The sequence below is a fragment of the Symphalangus syndactylus genome, chromosome 23, assembly GCF_028878055.3.
Source record: "Symphalangus syndactylus isolate Jambi chromosome 23, NHGRI_mSymSyn1-v2.1_pri, whole genome shotgun sequence".
Taxonomy (NCBI): domain Eukaryota; kingdom Metazoa; phylum Chordata; class Mammalia; order Primates; family Hylobatidae; genus Symphalangus; species Symphalangus syndactylus.
This window is the reverse complement of record NC_072445.2, coordinates 27,674,259-27,699,275: the sequence shown is the minus strand read 5'-3', so window position 1 is coordinate 27,699,275 and position 25,017 is coordinate 27,674,259. Positions and strand designations below refer to the sequence as shown.

General features: G+C 36.5%; 1 pseudogene; it reads left to right on the top strand.

Moving 5' to 3' along the window:
- The first annotated feature begins 9,566 nt into the window (after positions 1 to 9,566).
- On the top strand, positions 9,567 to 15,674 carry LOC129473110 (methylosome subunit pICln-like; annotated as a pseudogene).
- The last annotated feature ends 9,343 nt before the right edge of the window (positions 15,675 to 25,017 follow it).

Genomic DNA, 25,017 nt, shown 5'->3' with positions numbered 1-25,017 from the left:
CAATTTTATTCTTTTGCATGTGGATATCTATTTTTCCTAACACTATTATTGAAGAGACTATCCTTTCTCTATTGGATATTATTGCGGCCCTTGTCAAAGATTGGTTAACTAATGCATGTGTTTATTTCTGGGCTTTCTATTCTGTTCCATTGGTCTAATGTGTCTGTTTTATGCTACTTTTGATCACTATAATCTTGAAATATAGTTTGAAATTAGGAAATGTGATGTCTCCAGTTTTACTCTTTTTGTTCAAGATTGCTTTGGCTTTTGAGGTTTTATATGTTTCCTTATGAATTTTAAGTTTTTTCTATTTCTGTGAAAAACGACAATTGAATTTTGATAAATGTTACACTTAATCTGTAGATCATGTATGGTAGTATGGACATTTTGACATTAATTATTCTGATCCATGAACACATGACGTCATTCCATTTATTTGGGTCTTCCATTTCTTTCATCAAAGTTGTGTAATTTTTAGTGAATAGATTTTCACCTCCTTAAATTTATTCCTAAGTATTTTATTCTTTTAGATATTATTATAAATTTTGCTTTATTTCTTTATTTCTTTTCAGATAATTTGTAATGAGTATGTAGAAATGCAATTCATCTTTATATGTTGATTTGTATTCTGCAGATTTACTAAGTTCACTTATTAGTTCTAACAGTTTTTTAGTGGAGTCTTCAGGGTATTCTATATGTTTGCAGATGATGTCATTTACAGACAATTTTACTTGTTCCTTTCTGATTTGGAAGCCTTTTATTTCTTCTTCTTGCCTAATTGCTCCAGCTAAGACTTGTAGTTCTATGCTAAATAGAACTGGTAAGAGTTAAGTGAGTAGCCTTGCCTTTTTCCTGATCTCAGAAAATGCTTTCAGTTTTTCACCATTTAGTATGATGTTAACTGTGGGCTTTTGACATATGGCCTTTATTGTCTTGAGGTACATTGATTCTATATCTAATTTGGTGAGAGTTTTTGTTAATGTTGAATTTTGTCAAATACTTTTTCTGTATCAATTGAGATGACCATATGATTTTTTATTCTCAATTCTGTTCATGTGGCATATCACATTTATCGATTTTTGTGTGTTGAATCACCCTTGCATCCCAGGGTTAAGTCCTACTTGATTGTGGTATACAAGTCCTTTAATGTGGTATTGGATTTTGTTTGCTAGTACTTTGTAGATAATTTTTGTATCTTTGTTAATCAGGTATACTGACCTGTAATCTTTTCTTGCAGTGTTATTTTCTTGCCTTAATTTGAGGGTGATGCTGGCTTTTTAAAGATTAGTTTAAGAGTATTTCCTCTTCTTAAAGATTTTGAAACATTTTCAGAAGGATTAATATTAATTCTTTTTTACATTCTTTGTATAATTCACCTGTGAAGCCATCTGGTCTTGAGCTTTTCTTTGTTGGGTGATTTTTGGTCGCTGATTCATTTCTTTACTCATCATTGAGCCATTCAGGTTTCTTACATTTTATTTATGTTTTTTGAGAATAGTATCTTACCTGTTGATCAGGCTGGAGTACAGTGTCACAATCTTGGCTCACTGCAGGCTTAAATTCCTGGGCTCAAACTATCCTCCCACCTCAGTCTCCCAAGTAGCTGGGACTACAGCCACATGCCGCCACATCTCGTTTTTGTTTTTGTTTCTGTTTTTGTTTTTTGTAGAGACTAGGCTTCACCATATTGCCCAGGCTGGTCTTGAACTCTTGGCCTTAAGCAATCCACCTGCCTTGGCCTCCCAAAGTGCTGGGATTACAGATGTGAGCTACTGTATCTGGCCTGTCTTCTTTTCTCAATCCAAGCATTTATTGTTAAACTTCCCTCTTAGTACTGCTTTTGGTCATCCCATAAGTTTTGGTATGTTATGTTTCTGTTTTTGTTTCAAGATACTTTTTGATTTTCCTTCGATTTCTTCTTTATCTATTTCAGTAGTGTATTGTTTAATTTCCACATATTTTAATGTTCTAATATTCTTCTTGTTAGTTTCTAGTTTCACATTATTATGGTCAGAAAAATACTTTGTATGATTTAAGTCCTCTTAAGTTAGTTAATACTTGTTTTGTGGCCCAATTTGTGTTCTACTCTGATGAATGTTCCATGGGTGCTTGAGAAAAAAAAAGTAATTTTTTTTGAGAAAAAAAAGTGTAACATCTGCTGCTGTTGGATGGAATATTCTATATGTCTGTTAAGTTCACTTTTTTGTATTGTGTTGTTCAAGTCTGCTGTTTATACTCTTTCTGGAATATCTATACGTTGTTGGAAGTATTAAGGTTCTCTACTATTATTGTATTGCAATTTCTCCCTTCATTTTTGTCAATATTTGCTTTATATATTTAGGTGCTCTAATGTTGAGTGCATATATATTTACAACTGTTATACCTTAGTGATGAATTGATTCCTTTATCATTAGTCACCTTATTTGCTTCCTATGACAGATTTTGACTGAAAGTCCATCTTGTCTGATATAAGTACAGCCATCCCTTCTCTCTTTTCGTTACCATTTACATGGAATAGCTTTTCCCATCCCTTCACTTTCAGCCTACATGTGCCTTCAAGGCTAAAGCTAGTCTCTTGTATATCATATTGTTGAATCTTTTTTGAAAAATCCATTCAGCCACTTTATCTTTTGATTTAGTTCAGTTATATTGTAATTATTATAGGTAAGGATTCATTGTTTTCATTCTGTTTTCTGCTTTGGTAATTCTTTTTATTGTCTTCCTTTGTGATTTGCTAACTATGTTTCAGTTATATGCTTTGATTCCTTTTTCTTAATTTTTTGTATATATAGAAGCCTTTATTTCTGTATATGGTTATCAAGAAGTTTCCATAAAATGTGTTATAGTTATTAAATAATTAGCTCAAAATTGATATATCATATACTAAAATTCCACACTTTTAGTTTACACACACATAAGTTTATACTATTGATACCATAATTTAAACTTTTTGTATTATGCATTAACACATTTTTGTAGCAATAGCTATTCTTAATACTTTTTTACTTCTATACTAGAGTTAAATTTATACACCACCATTACAGTATTATTCTGAATTTGGCCACATATATTTACCTTTACCAGTGAATAAAGGTAAATACTTTCATTTGTTTTTATGTTGTTACTTAGTAATCTTTTGTTTAAACTGAAATAATTTCCTTTAGCATTTCTTATAAGGTAGATCTAGTGGTGTGAACTCCTCAAGCACTGATTTATCTGGAAATGTCTATCTCTCCTTTATTTTTTCTAATTATACTTTAAGTTCTAGGGTACATGTGTACAATGTACCAGTTTGTTACATATGTATACATGTGCAATGTTGATTTGCCACACCCATCAACTCATCATTTACATTAGGTATTTCTCCTAATGCTATCCCTCTCCCAGTCCCCCACCCCCTGACAGGCCCCATTGTGTGATGTTCCCCGCCCTGTGTCCTCATTGTTCAACTTCCACCTATGAGTAAGAATATGTGGCATTTGGTTTTCTGTCCTTGTGATAGTTTGCTCAGAATGATAGTTTCCAGCTTCATCCATGTCCCTGCAGAGGACATAAACTCATCTTTTTATGGCTGCATAGTATTCCATGGTGTATATGTGCCACATTTTCTTAATCCAGTCTATTGTTGTGGGACATTTGGGTTGGTTCCAAGTCTTTGCTATTGTGAATAGTGCCGCAATAAACATACGTGTGCATGTGTCTTTATAGCAGCATGATTTATAGTCCTTTGGGTATATATCCAGTAATGGAATTGCTGAGTCAAATGTTATTTCTAGTTCTAGATTCTTGAGGAATCACCACACTGTCTTCTACAATGGTTGCACTAATTTACACTCCCACCAACAGTATAAAAGCATTCCCATTTCTCCACATCCTCTCCAGCATCTGTTGTTTCCTGACTTTTTAATGATCCAACAGACATATGAAAAAATGCTCATAACTGGTCAGAGAAATGCAAATCAAAATCACGATGAGATACCATCTTATGCCAGTTAGAATGGCAATCATTAAAAAGTCTCTTCTTTTTTTTAAAGAACAGCTTTTCCAGGTGTAATATTCTTATATTGCAGTTCTGTGAGTTTTTTTTTTTTTTTAGTACTTTTAATATGTCATCCCACCTCTTCCTGGTCTTCAAGGTTTCTGCTGAGAAATATTTTGATAGTCTTATAGATATTCTGCTGTATGAGAAACTTCTCTTACTATACTTTCAAAATTTCATCTTTGACTATTGGCAATTTGATTATTATGCGTCACAGGGTAACCTTTGTGATTATCTTGCTAAGAGACCTATGAACTTCATGAATGAGAATGTCCATATTCTTCCCAAAATTTGAGGAGTTTCCAACCATTACTTCTTTAAATAAGCTTTCAGCTCCTTTCTTTATATGTTCTCCTTCTGTCACTTGTATGATGTATAAATTTGTTTGATGATGTTTCATAGGTCTCTATATACTTTTTAAAATTCTTTTTTTTTTTTCTATTTTTCTAGCTGGCTAATTTCAAATAACCAGTCTTCACGGTCACTGTCCTCTTATTCTGCATGATCAAGTTTACTCTTGAAGATCTCTATTAAAATTTTCAGCTCTATATTTGTATTCTTCAGCTCCAAGGTTTCTATTTGGTTCCTTCCTATGGTTTCTATTTCTTTATTAAACTCCTCACTATGTTCATTTATTGTTTTTCTGATTTTAGTTTTTTAAGTGTTTTTTTTCTTGCATCTCATTGAGTTTTTAGATGATTATTTTGACATTTTTCTCAGGCAATTTATAGATCTCCATTTCTTTTGGGTTTGTTATTGGAGGTTTTTGTTTCCTTTGGTGGTATCATGTTTGCCTGGTTGTACTCTGTAGCCTTATATTTGTGTTGATGTATTTGAAGCACAAACACCTCTTCCTGTCTTTATGACTTGACTGACAGATTGAGAGATAAAAGCTTCTCCTGTCTGGTTTCTAGAATGGTGGGATTGCCTCTAGGCTTATAGCCAAGCAGGGTCACAACCAGGTCACATGACATCTTTACATGTGGATCCACAGTGTGGTTCATTATGGGGTCAGTGTTTGGCAGGACTATTACAGAGGCAGGCATGGATCCTGATTGACTCCTGGTCAGATGAAACTGCTTTGGTTAGTAGGGGTGATTCTGGGATAAAGGTCCACTTCAGGATATTGCAGTTGGGTCAACAGATGATGGGCCTGTTTCCTGTGGATAAATGTTATGCCATCTGGGTCCCTTGGAAGGCTCCTGCTCATTCACTGTTTGGAACTCTGGCCAGGCAAGATTGGCTCGGGAGTATGGTTGAAGAGGACAGGATCTGAATCACAGGGCTGTTTCAGTTACAAAGCTGAATCCAAGATCTGTAGGTCTGCCTCTGTGGGCATAAATGGGTGTTTATCCTATCCCATACCTGGGTGGGTAGGACTATTTGGACAATGTCTGAGCAAGGCTTTTGTGGGGTCATAGGACTGCTTAAAGATTTGCAGTCAGTCTGAGGTCAAGAGTCCTGCCTTTAGGGGCATGGATGGTCATGTCTTTTGCAGGTCCCTGGGCAGCAGGAATGCTCTCAGACAATAGTTGAATGGTAGAGTTGGGTTACAGGGTCATTTTAGGATCATTTGTGAGACTAAGGCTCTAAGGCCTACTCTGGAAAAACCAGATGGGCATACCACAGATTTTATCAATTCACCTATTGAAGGATAGCTGAGTTCACTACAATTTTTTGCAATTATAAAGTTGACATAAAATTTCATGTGTAGGTTTTAGCGTGGGTATAACTTTTTAGGTTGGCTGGAGAATATCCCAAATAAATGAAAACATTTTCATGTAAAACTTTATACACATAGGTTAATAGAAACTTTATTCTTAATAGCCAAAAACTAGGTACTAGATACTACCATGCAATGGGTAAATGGCTAAACAAAGGAAAGTAAATTCATACCATGCACTACTACTCAGTAATAAAAAAAACAAACTATTGATACATGCAACATCTTAGATAAACTTCAATGAAATTATGCTGAGTGAAAAAAGTCAATCATAAAAGGATACTTGTAGGGTTCCCTAATTCTTCCTACTTTCTGTGTCCTGACTAAAAATTCCCAGAGTACCTTGACTGCTTTGTGCCCTAGACAGTGGCAGGTATTTCCCAGCAAGCTTGACCCCAAACCAAGACCTTGAACATTCTCAAACACTGATAAAGGTATCTAGGTTGTTGCCCCAAACACTGAAAGATATTGGCTTTGTCCCTGAGCCAAATTCCTTAAACTCTCATAAAAATTCCATACCCGGCCTTCTTGATGCAAACGTATCTAGGTATGTAGCCATTTACCCATTGAATGGTAATATCTAGTACCTAGATAGTATCTAGGTAGATCACTTTTCTTTTGCTCTCTATCATGTGGATTGCTGTAGCACTCTAAGTTCTCCTAATAAATGCTTTGGACTGACTACTCTGGTGTTTAGTTAGCTTCTTTCTTTGGAGTCTCAAACAGCCACATAACAGGACAGTTCAAAGCACTCTTGTGCAAACATTTCTCCCACCACTTTTGGAGTGATTTCAGCTGCATTTCAGTGGAACAAAATAGAGACACCACACGATGCCATTTGTTCAACATTCATTAAACATCAGAATTATAGAGATGGAGAATAGATTAATGGTTTCCAGAGATTATGAATTTGGGGTGGGGGGAATGTGTGGTAATAAAGTGATAGTATGAGGGAGAATTTTTATGAAGTACAATTAATAATCTTGATTGTAGTGATTGTTATATAATGAAATTACACTGAGCTACACCCCTCCACACATGCACACAAGCAAGCACATGTATAACTAGTAAAATCTGAATAAATTCTGTGGTGTAGCAAATTCATTTTTCTGATTTTGATGGCATGCTATAATTGTACAAAATGTTAACACTACTGGAGTCTGGTGAAGGGTGTTGGGATCCCCTTGTATGTGTTTCTTTATACCTTTGTGAACATCTGTGTAATTATTTCAAAATAAGATATTTAAGAAATAAGTAGGCTGGGCACGGTGGCTCACACCTGTTTTCCCAGCACTTTGGGAGGCTGAGGAGGGCGGATCACGAGGTCAGGAGATCGAGACCATCCTGGCCAACATGGTGAAATTCCGTCTGTACTAAAAATACAAAAACTATCTGGATGGCGCCTGTAAATTCAGCTGAGTGTGGTGGCACCTATAATCTCAGCTACTTGGGAGGCTGAGGCAGAAGAATCGCTTGAACCCAGGAGGTGGAGATTGCAGTGAGCCAAGATCTTGGCACTGCACTCCAGCCTGGTGACAGAGCAAGACTGTCTCAAAAAAAAAAAAAAAAAAAAAAAAAAAAAAAAAAAAGTTACTGAATTATAAATCTCCCCATATGTCTTACAAAATCAACAAGGAATATTAATAGTCATTTACATTTCTAATTCCATTAGGAGAAAATATAATATTACAAATTTCCATTTCCATTGAAATTTGTTATATTGGAAACTCAAAAGCAGCAGAGCCAGCTCAGGAGCCCATTCCAAAGCAAAAATTTAGAAGGAAACAGTAAAGATGAGAATGCAGCAAAGGTCTAGCAGTGGTGAGCTAAAGACAAAGTCACACGCAGAGAGTTCCACAGTGATTGGGGAAAACACTGAGTCATTGTGAATCAGAATTGTCTGCTAGGAAATCAAAGGATAGGAGCTTGCATATGCAAGAGTAGAGAAACAGTCTCGGAAAGGCATCACCTCCGAGGAGAGAGGGAAGTTATAAAGTGGATGCATCATGGAAACGAGAAAGAAAAAAAATCAAATGGCAGAAATTAAGGATCCTAATGAAACAAAAGAATATCATGGTATTAAAACACTGTCTCTCAAATCAAAGGTGCTATATTTTACTGTACCTATAGAAACATCATTTTCTAGAAAAAGAAAATGTAGTAAGCCACACAAATAGCTCACACCTTTTCCACCCCATGCAGAAATGCCAGTTATTTCTGGTCCATAAAAAAAATAAAACCATTTAAAAATAAGCATAAAACCACAGGAAAATCTGTAAAATGCTCCTATTAAAACTACTGAAGTATTGAGAAAACTTTTCAGCTGATTAAAATAATCTCTGCAAAAGCAGCCATTAAGGCAAAGGTAGACTATAAAACAAGATATTGACATGATGAAATGTCATTAAAGAATTTTTACTAAAAACATACCTTGAGTCAGAAGTTCACATGCCAAGAGTAGGAATGGACAGAAAATACAGATATAAAGTATAAAAATGAATTTGAAGAAAAAGAAAAAGTGAAAGTCTAAAAATCTAAATGTTAATATTAGAAGTATATTATGAAAAAATAGGGATAAAGAATTCCAAAGTGTTATTACAGAGGACATTTAAGCATTAACAAGAAGGCTGGGTAAAATGGCTAGACATGAGGCTAAATTAGGACTCAGTCTATGGAGAAAGGATTTTAGCTTGGACTGACTATAGTCATAGGGGTATGTATGCCCTGAACCGTCTGTGACCTTCGGGGAGGTAGAGATAGCAATTGTGGGACTTTGCATTGGAGTACAATGCTGCTGTGGCACAGCAGAAAGCAACAGTGGACAGAACTCAGGTGGAACCTAGGGAAGGAGTATTCCGACTTGCTCTATCTAGCCAGAAGGGAATTGCCCATCCTAGCAGTCAGAACTTGAATTTGGGCAAGCCTCACCACAATGGGCAAAAGTGCTCTGGGGTCTTAAGTAAATCTGAAAGACAATCAAGGCCGTAAGGATTGCAAATTCTAGGCAAGATCAAGTGTTGTGCTGGGCTTGGGGCCACTGGACTTGGGGAGGGCACACATGCCTAGTGAGACATGAGCCAAGGCAGCTAAGGGACTGCTTGCATGACTTGCTCCCAACCCCAGGCATTGCAGCCTGCAGCTCTAAAAGAGACTTCTTCCTTCTGCTTGAGAAGAGAAGAAAGAGTAAATAGGACTTTTTCTTGAAAATTGGATACTAGCTCAACCACAGTAGGGTAAGGAACCAGGGAGAGTCATGAGGCCCCTATTTCAGGCCCTAGCTCCTGGATGACATTTCTAGACAGACCCTGGGGCAGCAGAGAACCTGGTTCCTTAAAAGGAAGGACCCAGTCCTAGCAGAATTGATCACCTGCTGACTAAAGAGCCCTTAGGCTCTAAATCTGTGCAGTAAGCAGGTAGTACATACTGTGGGTCTTGGATGAAACTCTTGAGTCATGCTGGCTTCAGGTATGACCCAGCACAGTCCCAGCAATGATGCCTACAGAGAAAGGCCCCTTCTGCTTGAGAAAAGCGAGAGAAGAATAAAGGAGACTGTTCTGCAGCAGAGGTACCAGCTCTGTCACAGTGCGGAAGAGCACCAAGCAGGCCCCTGAGGTCCCTGATTCTTCCCTTGGCTCTTACAGTGTTTCTGGGCCTACCTTGGGCCAGAGAGAAGCCCACTATCCTGAAAAGTGAGTCCCAGGCATGGCAGCGTTTACTACAAGTTGACTGAAGATATCTTGGGCCCTAAGTGAACATCAGTGGTACCCTGGCAGTACTCCCCATGGGCCTGTAGTGGTGGCAGACATGGGGAGAGACTCCTCTGCCTGGGGAAAGGGAAGGGAAGAGTGGGAAGGACTTTGTCTCATGGCTTGGGTGCCATCTCAGCCACAGCAAAATAGATCACCAGGTAGATTTATATGGTTTCTGACTCCTTGTCCTGTTTCCTGGACAGCATTACTGGACTCACCTGGGACCAGGTGAACTTGCCACCCTCAAGAGAAAAACAGAAGCCTAGCTGGCTTCACTACCTGCTGATTATAGAGCCCTAGGGCCTTGAGTAAACATAAGTGCTAGCCAGGTAGTAGTTATAGTGGGCCTTGGGCAAAACCCAGTGCTGTGCTAGCTTCAGGTCTGACCCAGTACAGTTCCAGTATTGGTGGCCACAAGGCTGCTTGTGTCACCCTTCCCCTAGCTCCAGGCAGCTCAGCATGGAGAGAGAGACTCCATTTGTTTGCGCGAAAATAAGGGAAGAAAACAAGATTCTCTGCCTGGTAATCCAGAGAATTCTTCCAGATCTTATCTAAGACCAGCAAGGCAGTACCTCTGTGAGTCTGCAAGAACCATAGCATTATTGGGCTTGGGATACCCTCTAATTCAGATACAGCTACAGTAACCAAATCATAGATGAAAACACTTAAGTCTCTTCAAATACCTGGAAAGGCTTCCCAAGAAGTACAAGTACAAACAAACCTAGACTATGAAGACTATAATAAATACCTCACTCTTCAATGCCCAGACACCAGTGAATATCCACAAGCATCAAGAGTATCCAGGAAAACATGACCTCACCTAAGGCGCCAGGGACCAATAGAGAGACAGATGTGTGACCTTTCAAACAGAGAATTCAAAATAGTTGTTTTGAGGAAACAAAGAAATTCAAGATAACACACAGAAGAAATTCAGGATATCATCAGGTAAATTTAGCAAAGAAATTGAAATAAGCAGAATCCAGTAGAAATTTTGGAGCTGAAAATATAACTGACATACTAAAAATGCACTAGAGTCTCTTAGTAGCAGAACTGATCAAGCAGAAGAATTAGTGAGCCTGAAGACAAGCTACTTGAAAATACACAGTCAGAGGAGACAGGAGACAAAAGAAAAAAGAAAAAAGAAAAAAGAATGTGGCACAATTAAGATCTAGAAAATAGCCCCCAAAAGGCAAATCTAAGAGTTATTGGCCTTGAAGAGACAGAGAGAGAGTGCACTAGGGGTAGAAAGTTTATTCAAAGGGATAATAGAGAACTTCTCAAACCTAGAGAAAGATATCAATACTCAAATACAAGAAGGTTATAGAGTACCAAGCAGATTTATCCCAAAGACCACTACCTCAAGCCATTCAATAATCAAACCCCCAAAAGTCAAGGATAAAGGATTCTAAAAGTAGCAAAGGAAAGGAACAAATTACAAACAATGAAGCTCCAATATGCCTGGCAGCAGACTTCAGTGGAAACCTTATAGACCAGGAGAGAGTAGCATGACATATTTAAATTGCTGACAGAAAAAACAAACGAAAAAACTTCTACCTGAGAACAGTATATCCAGCGACAATACACTTAAAACATGAAGAATAGACAAAGAACATTATTGCATAATGATAAAGGAGTCAATTTAGCAAGAGGACATAATGATTTAAAATATATGCACCCAACATGAAGCACCAAGATATATAAAGTAAATATTATTAGAGCTAGAGAGACAGACTAATACAATAATTGCTGGAGACTTCAACACCCCACTATCAGCAGTGGACAGGTTATTTAAGACAGAAAATTAACAAGGAAACATTAGACTTAATCTGCACCATGGAACAAATAGACCTAATACATATTTACAGGACATTTTATCCAACACCTGCAGAATAAACATTTGTCTCCTCAGCACATGAATCATTCTCAAGCCACAAAACAAGACTTAAACATTCAAAATGTTGAAATTATATCAAACCTTATCTGATGACAAGGGAAGAAAACAATAAATCAATAACAAGAGAAATTTCTGGAAACTATACAAACACATGAAAATTAAACATTATACTCCTGAATGACCAGTGGGTCAATGAAAAAATTGTACACATGTACCCTAAAACCTAAAGTATAATAAAAAAATAAAATAAAATAAAATAAAGAAATTGAAAAATATTTTGAAACAAATGATTATGGAAACGCAACATGCCAAAACCTATGGGGTACAGCAAAAGCAGTACCGAGAGGGAAGTTTATAGCTAAAAGTGCCTACATCAGAAAAGAAGATACACTTCACATAAAGAACCGAATGAGGCATCTTAAAGAACTAGGAAAGCAAGAGCAAACTAAATCCAAATTTAGAAGAGAAGAATAGACACAGTAAAGATTAGAGCATTAATAAATTTGAATGAACAAAACAACACAAAAGATTAATGAAACGAAAAGATGCTTTTGAAAAGAAACTTGACAAACCTTTAGACAAAGAATAAAATAAACTTGACAAATGTTTAGACAGACTCATAACATCAAAAATGAAAAAGGAGACATTACAACAAATAACTCAAAAATTTGAGGCTGCTATGAGCAACTCTATGCCAATAAGTTGGAAAGCTTAGAAGAAATGGATAAATTTTTAGACACATAGTATCTACCAACATTGAATCATGAAGAAATCAAAAACCTAAACAGATGAATAACAAGTAATGAGATCAAAGCTGTAAGAAATAGTCTCCAAAGAAAAGGCTGGGACCCAATGGCTTCACTACTGAATTTTGCCAAACGTAAAAAAAAAAAAAAAAAAAAAAAAAAAAACTAATACAATCCCACCCAAACTATCTCAAAATATAGAGGAGAAGGGGAGAAGGAAGTACTTCCATAATCATTATTATTACCCTGATACCAAAACCAAATATAAATCAAAGGAAAAAAAAACTACAGGCCAATATCCCTGATGAATATTAATGTAAAAATCTTACAAAATACTAGCAAACCAAATTCAACAACACATTAAAGAGATCATTCTTCATCATCTTTGGGATTTATCACAAGGATACAAGGATGGTCAATGTATACAAATCAATGTGATACATCATATCAACAGAATGAAGGACAAAAGTGATAGAATCATTTCAACTGATGCTGAAAAATAATGAATTTTAACATCCCCTCTTGATAAATACCCTAAGAAATGGTTATACAAGAAACATACTTCAACATAATAAAAGCCATGTATTACAGATCCATAGCTAGTATAATAATGAATAGAAAAAGAAACACTGAAAGCCTTTCCTTGAATATCTGGAACATGACAAGGATGCCCACTATGACTACTGTTATCCAACATAGCACTGAAAATTCTAGCTAGATCAAACAGACAAGAGAAATAAAAAGACATCCAAATTGGAAAGGAAGAAGTCAAATTATCCTTGTTTGCAAATGATATGATCTCATATTTGGAAAAAAACTAAGGATTTCACAAAAAATTATTACAACTGATAAATTCAGTACAGTTGCAGTATTCAAAAATCAACATAGAAAAATCAGGAGCATTTTTATATGCCAGAAGCAAATAATCTGAAAAAGAAATTTAAAAAGTAATCCCATTTACAATAGGTACAAAGCAAGTTGAATACCTGGAAATTAACCAAAGACATGAAAGATCCAATGAAAACTATAAAATATTGATGCAAGAAACTGAAGAGGACACAGTAAAATGGGAAGGTATTTCATGTTCAGGGATTGGAATAATCAATATTGTCAAAATTTCCACACTACCCAAAGCAGTCTACCGATTCAATTCAATTCCTGTCAAAATACCAATGACATTCTTCCCAGAAATAGAAAAAAAAATCCTAAAACTTATATGGAATTACAAAAGACCCAGAACAGTCACAGCTATCTTGAGCAAAAAGAGCAAAACTGGAGGAATCACATTATCTGACTTCAAATAATACTACACAGCTATAGTAACCAAAAGAGCATGGCACTGGCATAAAAAGAGACACATAGACCAATGGAAAAGAATAGAAAGACCAGAAACAAATCTATACATACACCGTGAACTTATTTTTGACAAAGTTGCCAGGAACATGCAGTTGGAGAAGGATAGTTTCTTCAATAAATGGTGCTGGGAAAACTGGATATCCATATGCAGAAGAATAAAACTAGTTACCTATCTCTTGCCATATACAAAAATCCAACTAGAGGTAATTATGTTAAGTGATAAAAGCCTGACACAAAAAGACAAACTTCGTATGTTCTCGCTTATTTGTAAGAGGTAAAAATTAGAACCATGGAACTCATGGAGATAGTGGGTAGAATGATGGTTACCAGAGGCTGGGAAGTATAGTGGGGCAAGGGAAGTAGGGATAGCCAATAGGTACCAAAAAATAGTTAGAAAGAATGAATAAGATCCAGTATTTGATAGCACAACATGGTAACTATAATAATTTAATAATACATTTAAAAATAACCAAAAGAGTGTAACTGGATCATTTGTAATATGAAGTATAAGTGCTTGGGGTGATGAATATCTAATTTACCCTGATGTGATTATTATACATATCAATATATGTATGTATATGATACATATACTATCAAAATATACCCCATACCTACTATGTGCCCACAATAATTTAAAATTTTTAAAAATTACCAGAAATTTTAATTTGTACCAGGTACCATGGTACAAATTTTTCTTATGAAGATAAGACAAAGTCCTTGTCCTCAAAAAATTTACAGTCAGGTGGGCAATAAATTGTAAATTGTCAACTGCAATATGGTATACAAAATGTTATGATGATTATGAATGGGTAGCCATATGAACTCACTGAAGAAATAGTTAACCTATACTTTGGATGTAGAAATAGGGTTACATAAAATTTCATCAGAGCTCTGACAGATTATAGGGAACTTTTGAGGAAAAAGAAGTTGTTAAAAGGATGCTAGGCATTCTGATGCATGGTTAATGAGTTCAAATTGGGGGCCAGATGGAGATGAAGGGTAAAGGCTAGCAAGAGAGATCCATGAGGGCATTTGGCTTTTATCCTAGAGAGGGTATAGAGTCCATTAACATTTTTTAAGCATGGGAGTAATTTAGTGGTCTAATTAACATAGAAGTATTACTCTTATGGCAATATAGATGATTAATTTGAGGAAGACTGGGAGAAAGAATACCACTGAGAATTGTTTCTATAATCCATATTACAAATGAAAAAGGCTGAAGTTAGTGAGATGAAATATTAATACATTTCATAGAAATTATATGTCAAGTGAAACTAAACAAATATGTACAACTGAAGCCCTACAAATACCGTTACATAGTCAGCAAAGAAAATGGAGGGTCTAGTGTGGGGAGGACAACACAAAGGTCATAGGAATACTTTGAGATAGCTGTCCATAGAAGCTATCTCAATGTTAACATTGTGGTACATTGAAAAATAAATGCCGAAATAGTTTCCTGCTACCTGAGCCGGCAGAGGGGCACCTGCGGCAGCAGTCAGACACCAAGGCTGTGCTGAACAGGAAAGGCCTCCGCACTGGTACCCTTTTCATCGCTGAGAGCCACCTGTCTTGGCTAGATAGCTCTGGATTAGGATTCTCACTGGAATACCCCACCGTTAGTTTACTTGCATTATCCAGGGACCAAAGTGACTGTCTGGGAGAACATTTGTATGTTATGGTGAATGACATATTTGAAGAATCCAAAGAATCTGTTGCTGATGAAGAAGAGGAAGACAGTGATGATGTTGAACTTCTTACTGAATTTATATTTGTACCTAGTGATAAATCAGCTTTGGAGGCAATGTTCACTGCAATGTGTGAATGCCAGGCCTTGCATCCAGATCCTGAGGATGAAGATTCAGATGACTACGATGGAGAAGAATATGATGTGGAAGCACATGAACGAGGACAAGGGGACATCCCTAAATTTTACACCTATGAAGTAGGATTATCCCATTAACAGCAGAAGGCCAAGCTACATTGGAGAGATTAGAAGAAATGCTTTCTCAGTCTGTGAGCAGCCAGTATAATATGGCTGGGGACAGGACAGAAGATTCAATATGATTATGAAGATGGGATGGAGGTGGATACCACACCAATAGTTGCTGGACAGTTTGAGGATGCAGATGTTGATCACTGAAAATGATTTATGCAGGTTTAAGATTCTGCTCCTATTGCAGTGAGCAGAGATCATGCCATTGCACTCCAGCCTGGGCAACAAGAACGAAATTCCATCTCAAAAAAAAAAAAAAAAAAAAAACTCTGCTCCTAACTATAGGAGAGAACTTGGTGCCTTTTCCACTCTGGAGCAAAGTTGATGAAAGTCTTTCCTTTTCCAAAACCCAACCTGAACCAGTTCTTTCTTGAGACAGACTATACTGAGATAAGTTGTCACCAGCAGAAGATAGATACTATGACCTTTATTAACTTGATGAATTAACTTAAACAAGAGGGTATTTGTAGTTTATTATTTACCTCAAAACTGTATGTGTCTGAGTACCCTCTGAGTAGGCCTATAATTCCTGCCTTCATTGTATGCATCTTCTGTAGGCTAGCAGACCTATGTGGTGAAAATGCACAGGAGCTTGGAGATGTAAGTAGACTGGGTGGAAAAGAGAGGGCTCTTTCATCATGTTTTACCAGCCTGCTCTGTTATAACCTCTAAAAGGTTATATCTTCTAATTTCCACCTTCTAGATTCGTTTCTGTAACAGAACAAGTGAGTCTGGGATGAAGTACTCAAAGTACTTCAAATGGTAATTGTTTTGTTTTTGTAATAGCTTAATAAACCTAAGTTTTCTATATTTAAAAAAAGAAATAAATGCCAAACTCATATACAAAGCTCTTTTGAGAACCGTGACAGACGGGGAAATTATGGGAAACTTGAAAGGCTACAAGTGATCAAGAAGTACCCTGAGTTTATGGGAAAAATATAAGATGTTTGGGATATCAATTTAGATAGAACTTGGAATAAGTTTATAACTCTTCTACATCCCCTCTAATACAAAAAAGGAACAGGGTAAGGGCCAATGCATAAGTTGCAAGTAGGAAACAAGAAGTTTAGAGTTTTACTCCTATATGATAGCTTTTGTTTTCTCAGTGATATAAATTATGATATAGCCATCTAGGTAAGAAAATATTATGCAGCCATTAAAATAATGTTTCTAAGTGGTCTAAATAATGTATACCCTGGGTACAACACTGTTTACTTCAAGGTAAATGAGATTGAATAAATCATTTTCTGCTTGTCACTTTTATATACTTCAAAATGTTCTTCATTGAATCTATATATTTTTATCATCATAAATGAATAATATTATTGCAGGATAAGCTATCTTCATTGCATTTATAGACAAGAAAAAGACAAAAGAATGAGTGTTTTTAATGTAATATAAAGTTGGAAAGAGGAACAGTAACTCTTTACCATAATTTCAAGAAGCTATGGAAATATTGACAGAGGTTAACTCTAGGGTATAAGATGCTTGAATTTTTTAAGTAAAATATTTAGATTCCTAATGAAAGAAAGGCAAGCTGCTATCCAGGGTCAAGCTGACATTGTTGACCTTCATTTTTCCTGCTCTCCAGACTGTTACCACCCTCACTCCTACCTGCATCCTACACAAGGGTCAAAAAAATCATGGCTGTGCCAGAGGCCTCAAGGTTTTTATTTCTAAAGGATATGGGAAAGTTGACAGTCAGGGAATTGGGACATAGGTCGGGGGATATTTGTGGGGGAAGCAAGGAAAAAAATGGAAGGAATCAAAGGTCTCAGCATTGGGAAAAGGGAACAGATGTTTTCATTGGAGGTAGGGAAATGATCTCTGCCATTTTAGAGGAGTATCTTCAAGAGATGGCTGAATGGCCCTGTTTTTGATGACTTAGCTGGACATAATGTACTATAACTAGAGTTTTACCCAGCATCCCATTTGACTTTGGTTAAAAGGGAAGTGGGGAGGCAGATTTTGCCTGTGTTTGTGTTTTAGAGCTGTCACAACGACATACCAAAAACTTGGTGACCTAACACAATATAAATTTATTCTGAGTTACAGAGGCAGAAGTAAAAAAAAAAAAAAAAAAAAAAAAAATCAAAGTGTGGGACACGGTTGTCTTCCTTCTCAAGGGAAGAATTCTTCCCTGCCTCTTTCTAGCGTCTGGTGGCTCCCAGCAACCCTTTGTGTTCCTTGGTTTGTAGCTGCATCACTCCTATCCCCGTCTCTATGGTCACATGTCTTCCGCTGTGTATCTTTGTATCTTCTGTTCTTCATATAAGGATACTAACATTCACTGGATGTAGGGCCCACCCTAATCCAATATGACATCTTCTTAGCCTGATTACATCTGAGAAGAGCCTATTTCCAAATAAGGTCACATTTATACATATTAGAAATTAGAACTTGAATAAATCTTTTTAAGGGACACAATTGAACCCACTACAGACAAGAAAAAGAAACAGGGTATGGCCTCTACCTAAAGTTGGACTATGAGAAGCATGAGGATAAAATCAGGTAGCTTAAGCAGGGAAATCTACTGTGCTCAGTTTCCATAGGAGCTTTTTTCCTAATTCCTTGATGAAGGCGATGGGGCAACAAATACTTTGACTTGTTGCCTACCTGAACAACCATCAGAAAATCCATAGTCACCTTCTAGAGTATCATTTAGATCAGTGGTTCTCAAACTTGAGCATGCACTAGAATCACCAGAAGGGCTTATTAGAACACAGATTGTTGGGCTCCACCTCGGAGTTTGATTCAGCAGGTCTGTAGTGAGGTTCCACAATTTGCATATCTAACAAATTTTTAAGTGATAATGCCACCAGGAGCCATATTTTTGGGGCCAGAACTTCCCAAACTTTAAAGTGTATATTTATTATGTAGAATTTATGTTAAAATAGTCCACGCGATTTTTTAGGAAGTGGCAACAACTATCAATGATTAATATGGATTCATTTAATCCTACATTTAATCATATTGATAGAAAATACAGAATTAACTTGAGGAAAAATCGACATCATGAGAGAATAGTAACATGCTAAATTTTTAAAATGTACTGCCTCAAGAAAATAGAGGATATGCAGAAAAAAGGACATGGCTTATTTTTATCTCTATTTGTTACCCAAAGAATGATATGCAAAGAAATCTGCATCCATGAAATAAGAGTGATATGCTAGGTAGAGAGAAGATTTAGAACAAAAATATTAAATATGCTTATAAGAAACTCAAGAAGGACAAAATAAAAATAAGAACTCTGCTCCATTTAGTTATTTGAAATGGCAAATTATTTCTGAATGTAAAACAAAAAACAAAGAAAAAGGGAATTAGTGAAAATGTGACATGGAAGTGTGATCCAAGGGAATATTTATAAAATTGGATATGTAAAGGCAAAGATGTGAAAGTAGAAGCAATAATCAAGAAAATAATAAAATGAATGTTTTTTCTTAAGGTGACTAAAGAGTCAAGTTTTAAGATTATAAGAGGGCAAAAGAGGAAGACATGAAAAGAATATTTCATTTTAGAAAAATGTGATAAATTGTATTAAATTTCAAGAGGGCAACTGTTATGTAAGTTTCCAAAGAGAATAAACAAGTTAACGACAAACAGAATAAAATTAGATTATCTTCAAAATAGAATATATTAAAATTCCTACCTGTTATTGATAAAGGAGTGCTGGGAAGGGAAGAGCATCGTCCCTTTAAATAATATGGAAGCAAGGGAAGGGAAATGCTGGGTAGAGGAGGGCATGGTCCCTCGGTAAGGCTCCACCCCCACAGATCTAGGTGAGGACAGACATTTCCTGCCCAAATGTTGCGTTTCACAAGACCACCCTGGCCTACCATACCCCCATCCTGGGCCTATAAAATCCCGAACCCTAGTGGGCAGACACACAGGTGGCCAGACTTCCAGAGGAGTACATCGGCGGCAGAAGACACAAGCTGCTGGTGGTAGAGAGCAGCACCTCAGCAGAAGGGCACACTAACACCACCAGCACTCCGGCTGGCCATCGACCAGGTGGAGTTTGGCCAGGGCAGTTGGAGGAGAGCCAGGGCTGTGGGGCTGCTGAGCAGCCCAACTCCAGGGGAAGACCATCTCCCTTCTGGCTCCCCCATCAGCTGAGAGCTAGTTCAACTCAGTAAAACTTGCACTCATTCTCCAAGCCCATGTGTGATCCGATTCTTCTGGTACACCAAGGCAAGAACCTGGGATACAGAAAGCCCTCTGTCCTTGCAACAAGGTTGAGAGCGTAATTGAGCTGGTTAACACAAGCCACCTATAGACGGCAAACTAAGTGCATCCTGTAACACATGCCCACTGGGGCTTCAGGAGCTGTAAACATTCACCCCTAGAACCTGCTGTGGGATCAGAGCCCCACAGCCTGCCTGTCCTTATGCTCCCCTAGAGGTTTGAGCAGCCAGGCACTGAAGAAGCGAGTTACACCCCCATCACATACCCTGCAAGCAAGGGGGACAAGGGAACTTTTCCCGTTTCATTATCAAGAGACAAGAATTATGATGTAAGAAATCCCATTACTGGGTATGTACCCAAAGGATTATAAATCATTCTACTATAAAGATGCATGTACATGTATGTTTATTATGGCACTGTTCACAATAGCAATGACTTGGAACCAACCCAAATGCCCATCAATGATAGACTGGATAAAGAAAATGTGGCACATATATGCCATGGAATACTATGCAGCAATATAAAAGGATGAGTTCATGTCCTTTTCAGGAACATGGATAAAGCTGGAAACCATCATTCTTAGCAACTAACACAAGATCAGAAAACCAAACACCCCGTGTTCTCACTCATAAGTGGGAGTTGAATAATGACAACACATGGACACAGAGGGGAACATCACACACTGGGGCCTGTCAGAGGATGGGAGGCTAGGGGAAGGATAGCATTAGGAGAAATACTTAATATAGATGACGGGTTGATGGGTGCAGCAAACCACCATGGCACGTGTACATCTATGTAACAAACCTGCACATTCTGCACATGTACCCCAGAACTTAGAATATAATTAAAACAACAAAAGAATTATATTCAAATAAGTAAACAAAAATCACTGAAGTATGAGAACCAATTAGCTAAATTATTAAATGAGGATAGAATCAAAGTATATAACACTGAAATGTACTTTAAGGGAAAAAAATTTCAAAGACTCTCAGGACAATAATAAATCAGAATATTTTAAAATGGGAAATGACAAAACGCTGGGATAAGAAAAGAAGTTAATAAAGCCTTTTTATGTATAATTGTTAATGTAAAATATGTATTAGTAAATAAAACTCTTTTGAAGAGAATTATAAAATGGAAAAATGTGGTGTAATAAAATCAACTATTATCTGAAATAAAACTCCAATTATTTCAAGAAATCATAGGATATGAGAAATGAAGCAACAGTGAAAACATGAAAAACACCACCAAATTCAAAGAAATATAGATTTAAAAGTGTTAAAATATGTGTCAAAAATTTATGAGTAACTAGACATAAAATTTAAATAGGTTATGGAATTTCAAATCCAACAGAGGAAGAAACAACAACAAATTAGTTATCTATTGCTGCATAACAAATTACCTCAAAACTCTACAGCTTAAAATAACATTCTGTCAGTTTCCATGGCTCACAAATCCAGGTATGGTTTAGTTGAGTGGTTCTGGCTCAGAAGCTCTGAGGTTGCAGTTAAACTGTCAACCAGTGCTGAATGACCTCATGTGGGACAGAGGCTCCATTTCCAGGCTCACCAACATAGTTGCTCAGAAGCCTCAGTTCTTCACTGGCTGTTGGACAGATACTTCAATTCTTTGTCATATCTACTTCTGCGCTGACTGCCTGAGTGTCTTTAGCACATGGCATTTGGATTCTCCCAGTGAGTGATAAGAGAAAGAACAAAGATCGGGGGCTGGAGAGAGAGAGAGAAGGGTGCCCAACCTATTACTGGAGGTGATATGCTGTCAGTTCTCCCTTGTTCTGTTCACCCCACAGACTGATCCCGGTTCATTGTGAGAAGGAACCAAACAAGGTTGTAAACACCAGGAGGAATCATTAGGCTCTTATAGGTTTACTACCACAATAAGCAACCACAGAAATTTAGTAATTACTGTAAAAATTGGAAATAACTAAAAGAAAACAATATACATAAGAAATGGAAAGCAAAAAGGAAGGAAAGAAGGGGGGGGAAAGAAAATGTTAATTAACCACAGACTATGTGAATAATTGAATTTTTCCAATGTAAGACAAACATTTCCTAATGGATTAAAAAAGAACATTCAGCTATGGGTTGCTTACGATAAAAAAAAAAAAATGAAAATAAAATGACACAGAAAAGTTGTAAATGAAAGGATAAACCTACGTATACCAGGCTTATGTTAAGCAAACAAACAAAAAAGAGAGGAAAATGTAAACATTAGGCCTTTAAACAAGGTTGAATTTAAAGAAGCATTAAAAAAGATAAGAAACATTTTATATTGGTAAAAGGTTTAGTCCTCAAAGAATATATAATAATGGTCATATTCATCTTAATACATAGAATTCACATAAATACTACTCCTAATAGTTCATGTTGATACTTCTACCATAAATCTTAGAAATACAAAGAGGGCCAGATGAAGTTATAATTAGAGTGAAAAATATTAATGCACTTCTCCCCGTATAGAGCTAGACCTCAGTAACAAAACGACACCAATATCTAACACCTTGGAAAGTTAAAACACTCACGTAAACTGAAAGTGAAATGAAATCATAGTTGATTAACCACACACAGAAATCTACATATGTATTATGGCTGAAATAGTACTCACTAGAAAAATTGTAGTCTCAAGAAATTTCATTAGAGAGGAAATGGAAAGAACACATTAACTATGCATTTAATATAGTCTTGAATGCAAACAGTAGAGAGAAAACAACTGTAAAATAAAAGAGGGTAGATTATAACCTCTGAGGACAGGGATCTACTTCTTTGTCTTATTTATTACTATATCTCCTGCACTTAGAACTATGTCCGGTACACTCAAAATAGATGGGATAATGAAACACATAGAAATTAACAATTAGTTTTAAAAGTTTACCTTAATAGAATCAACCAGAAACCAATATAATAAACAATCTTTCTGTAAAGGAAAGTAAGAATCCAAACATCAGAGGTGTAAATAAGAATTGAATAGATAAACATATCACAATCGACTTTAAATTTTAAGAAACACTATGTAGAAACAAACATGAACAAGAAAATAGAGGCTGATATGTTTAAAGTTTGTTTGTAAAACATGTATATTCAGAATCATTAGGAGAGCTTGTAAATCTCTTCCTGAAGATTCTTATTCACTGGGGTGTATGGTGGGACTTAGGATTCTGTATTTCAATAAACTTCCCTTCTACCCCAAGAAATTCCTATGCACATTTAAGTTTAGGAATGTTTAAATCTGTGTGGATGTTGAAAACCTGAAAGGGGCCAGGCGCGGTGGCTCACGCTTGTAATCCCAGCACTTTGGGAGGCCGAGGCGGGCGGATCACGAGGTCAGGAGATCGAGACCACGGTGAAACCCCGTCTCTACTAAAAAATACAAAAAATTAGCCGGGCGTGGTGGTGGGCGCCTGGAGTCCCAGCTACTCGGAGAGGCTGAGGCAGGAGAATGGCGTGAACCCGGGAGGCGGAGCTTGCAGTGAGCCGAGATTGCGCCACTGAACTCCAGCCTGGGCGACAGAGCGAGACTCTGTCTCAAAAAAACAAAAAAAAAAGAAAACCTGAAAGGGAGAAGAACAGCCAGCACAAGAATGGAAAATAATCTACTATGATGATGTCCTGTCCAAGAGAAGTCGACAAATGTCAGCATAGGCAAAAGATTTCTCACGAAAGGGGAAAGAAAGATATACAAATTGGCTGTAAACATGGGAAGATACTCAACATCATTAGTCATAAAGAAAAATGAAAGCTGGATCACAGTGAAATACTGCCACCAACCAGAATGGCAAAAACTGACAAAACCAAGTGTTGGTAAATATATAAAATATTTGGAATGTTCATACATTACTGGTGGGACTATAAAATGTTTATAAGCGCTTTAGAAAACTGGCAGTATCTAATAAAGCTAAATATATGCCTGTTATACAACTAAAAAAACTTTAATTCTAAAGATATACTCAAAAGAAATGAATCTGTCCCATAAAAGGCACATAAAAATATTCAAAGTTTCATTTACAACACTCAAACATTGAAAATAGCCATCTAGAAAGAAATGGATAAAGTATGGTATATTTATACAACCGAAAATTAATTTTTTTAAATGAACAACTGCTACATCTAACACAGATGAATCTCAGAGACATAATGTTGAACAAAAGCCACATAGAAGAACATGTATGTGAAGCTCAAATACAAGCAAAACTATAGTGATTAGTGTATAGTCTGGGTATAGGGTATAGTGTATAGTCTGGGTATAAAATTCATTGATCTTATACATAGTACTTAAAATTTATATATGTTACTACAGATATGATATATACATCAATGAAAAATATATATTAATCCACAAATAGTACCTGTATTAGCTAAAAATTTCTTAATGCTCTTTCCAGGTACATAATTTGTATTGCCATTAAGTAGTTTTCTATCTATATTTAACAAACACTGCCAGTTTCTTCTCTTTCTACCCAGATAACTGTAGGAAACCTACTTACTAATTATCTGCTATTTCATTACCCTGATCTGTTTTCTCTGGGAATTTTTTTTCTCATTCTCAACAGCTTAATGATCATTTAGAGTTTTAAATAGTCTGAATAAATTTGCCTAAGCCAAGGCATCACTTTGAAGCTCAAAAATCCATTGAACGACTAAGCATTTCTATGTCATCCGAAGAGTGTGATTTAAATTACAGCAGAAATGGCAATCAAATCCCTAGTAAAGCAATGTGGCAGGGAGAAAACGAATCTAATATCTTCTCATCACTCTTTTTAGTAGTACCAGATTAAAGTGATCTCTAATGCCTTCATTACCCACTCTCCCATACTCTGAGGAGCCCAGGAAACGAAGGATGTTGGCCTAATCTTTTTTTGTAAGTGAGAATGTTGTGTGCCCTTTGCCGTTACTTCATTGAAGACAAATATATAGAAAATAATAGAATAATTTCATTCAAGAAGATTGCCAAAAATATTTGTGTGATAGATTACACTATAATACACATTTTAGGATTTTACTCTAAATTTTACTTTAAATTTTACTCCAAATTTTACTCTAAATGTATAGTATACATTTTAGTGGTTTTACTCTTAGACTGCCATAACAAACTACCATAGACTCAGTGACTTAAACAAATTTATTTTCCCCAGTTCTGGAGGCTGAAAGTTTGAGATCAGAGTGCCAGCAAGGTGGGATTCTCTGCCTCCTTGCTGTTTACCCACATAGTCTTTCCTAGATGCATGTGGGGAGAGCGAGAGCTCTTTCCTTCTACCTTCTTATAAGGGCCACCAATTCTGTTAGATTAGTACCCCACCCTTATGACCTCATTTAAC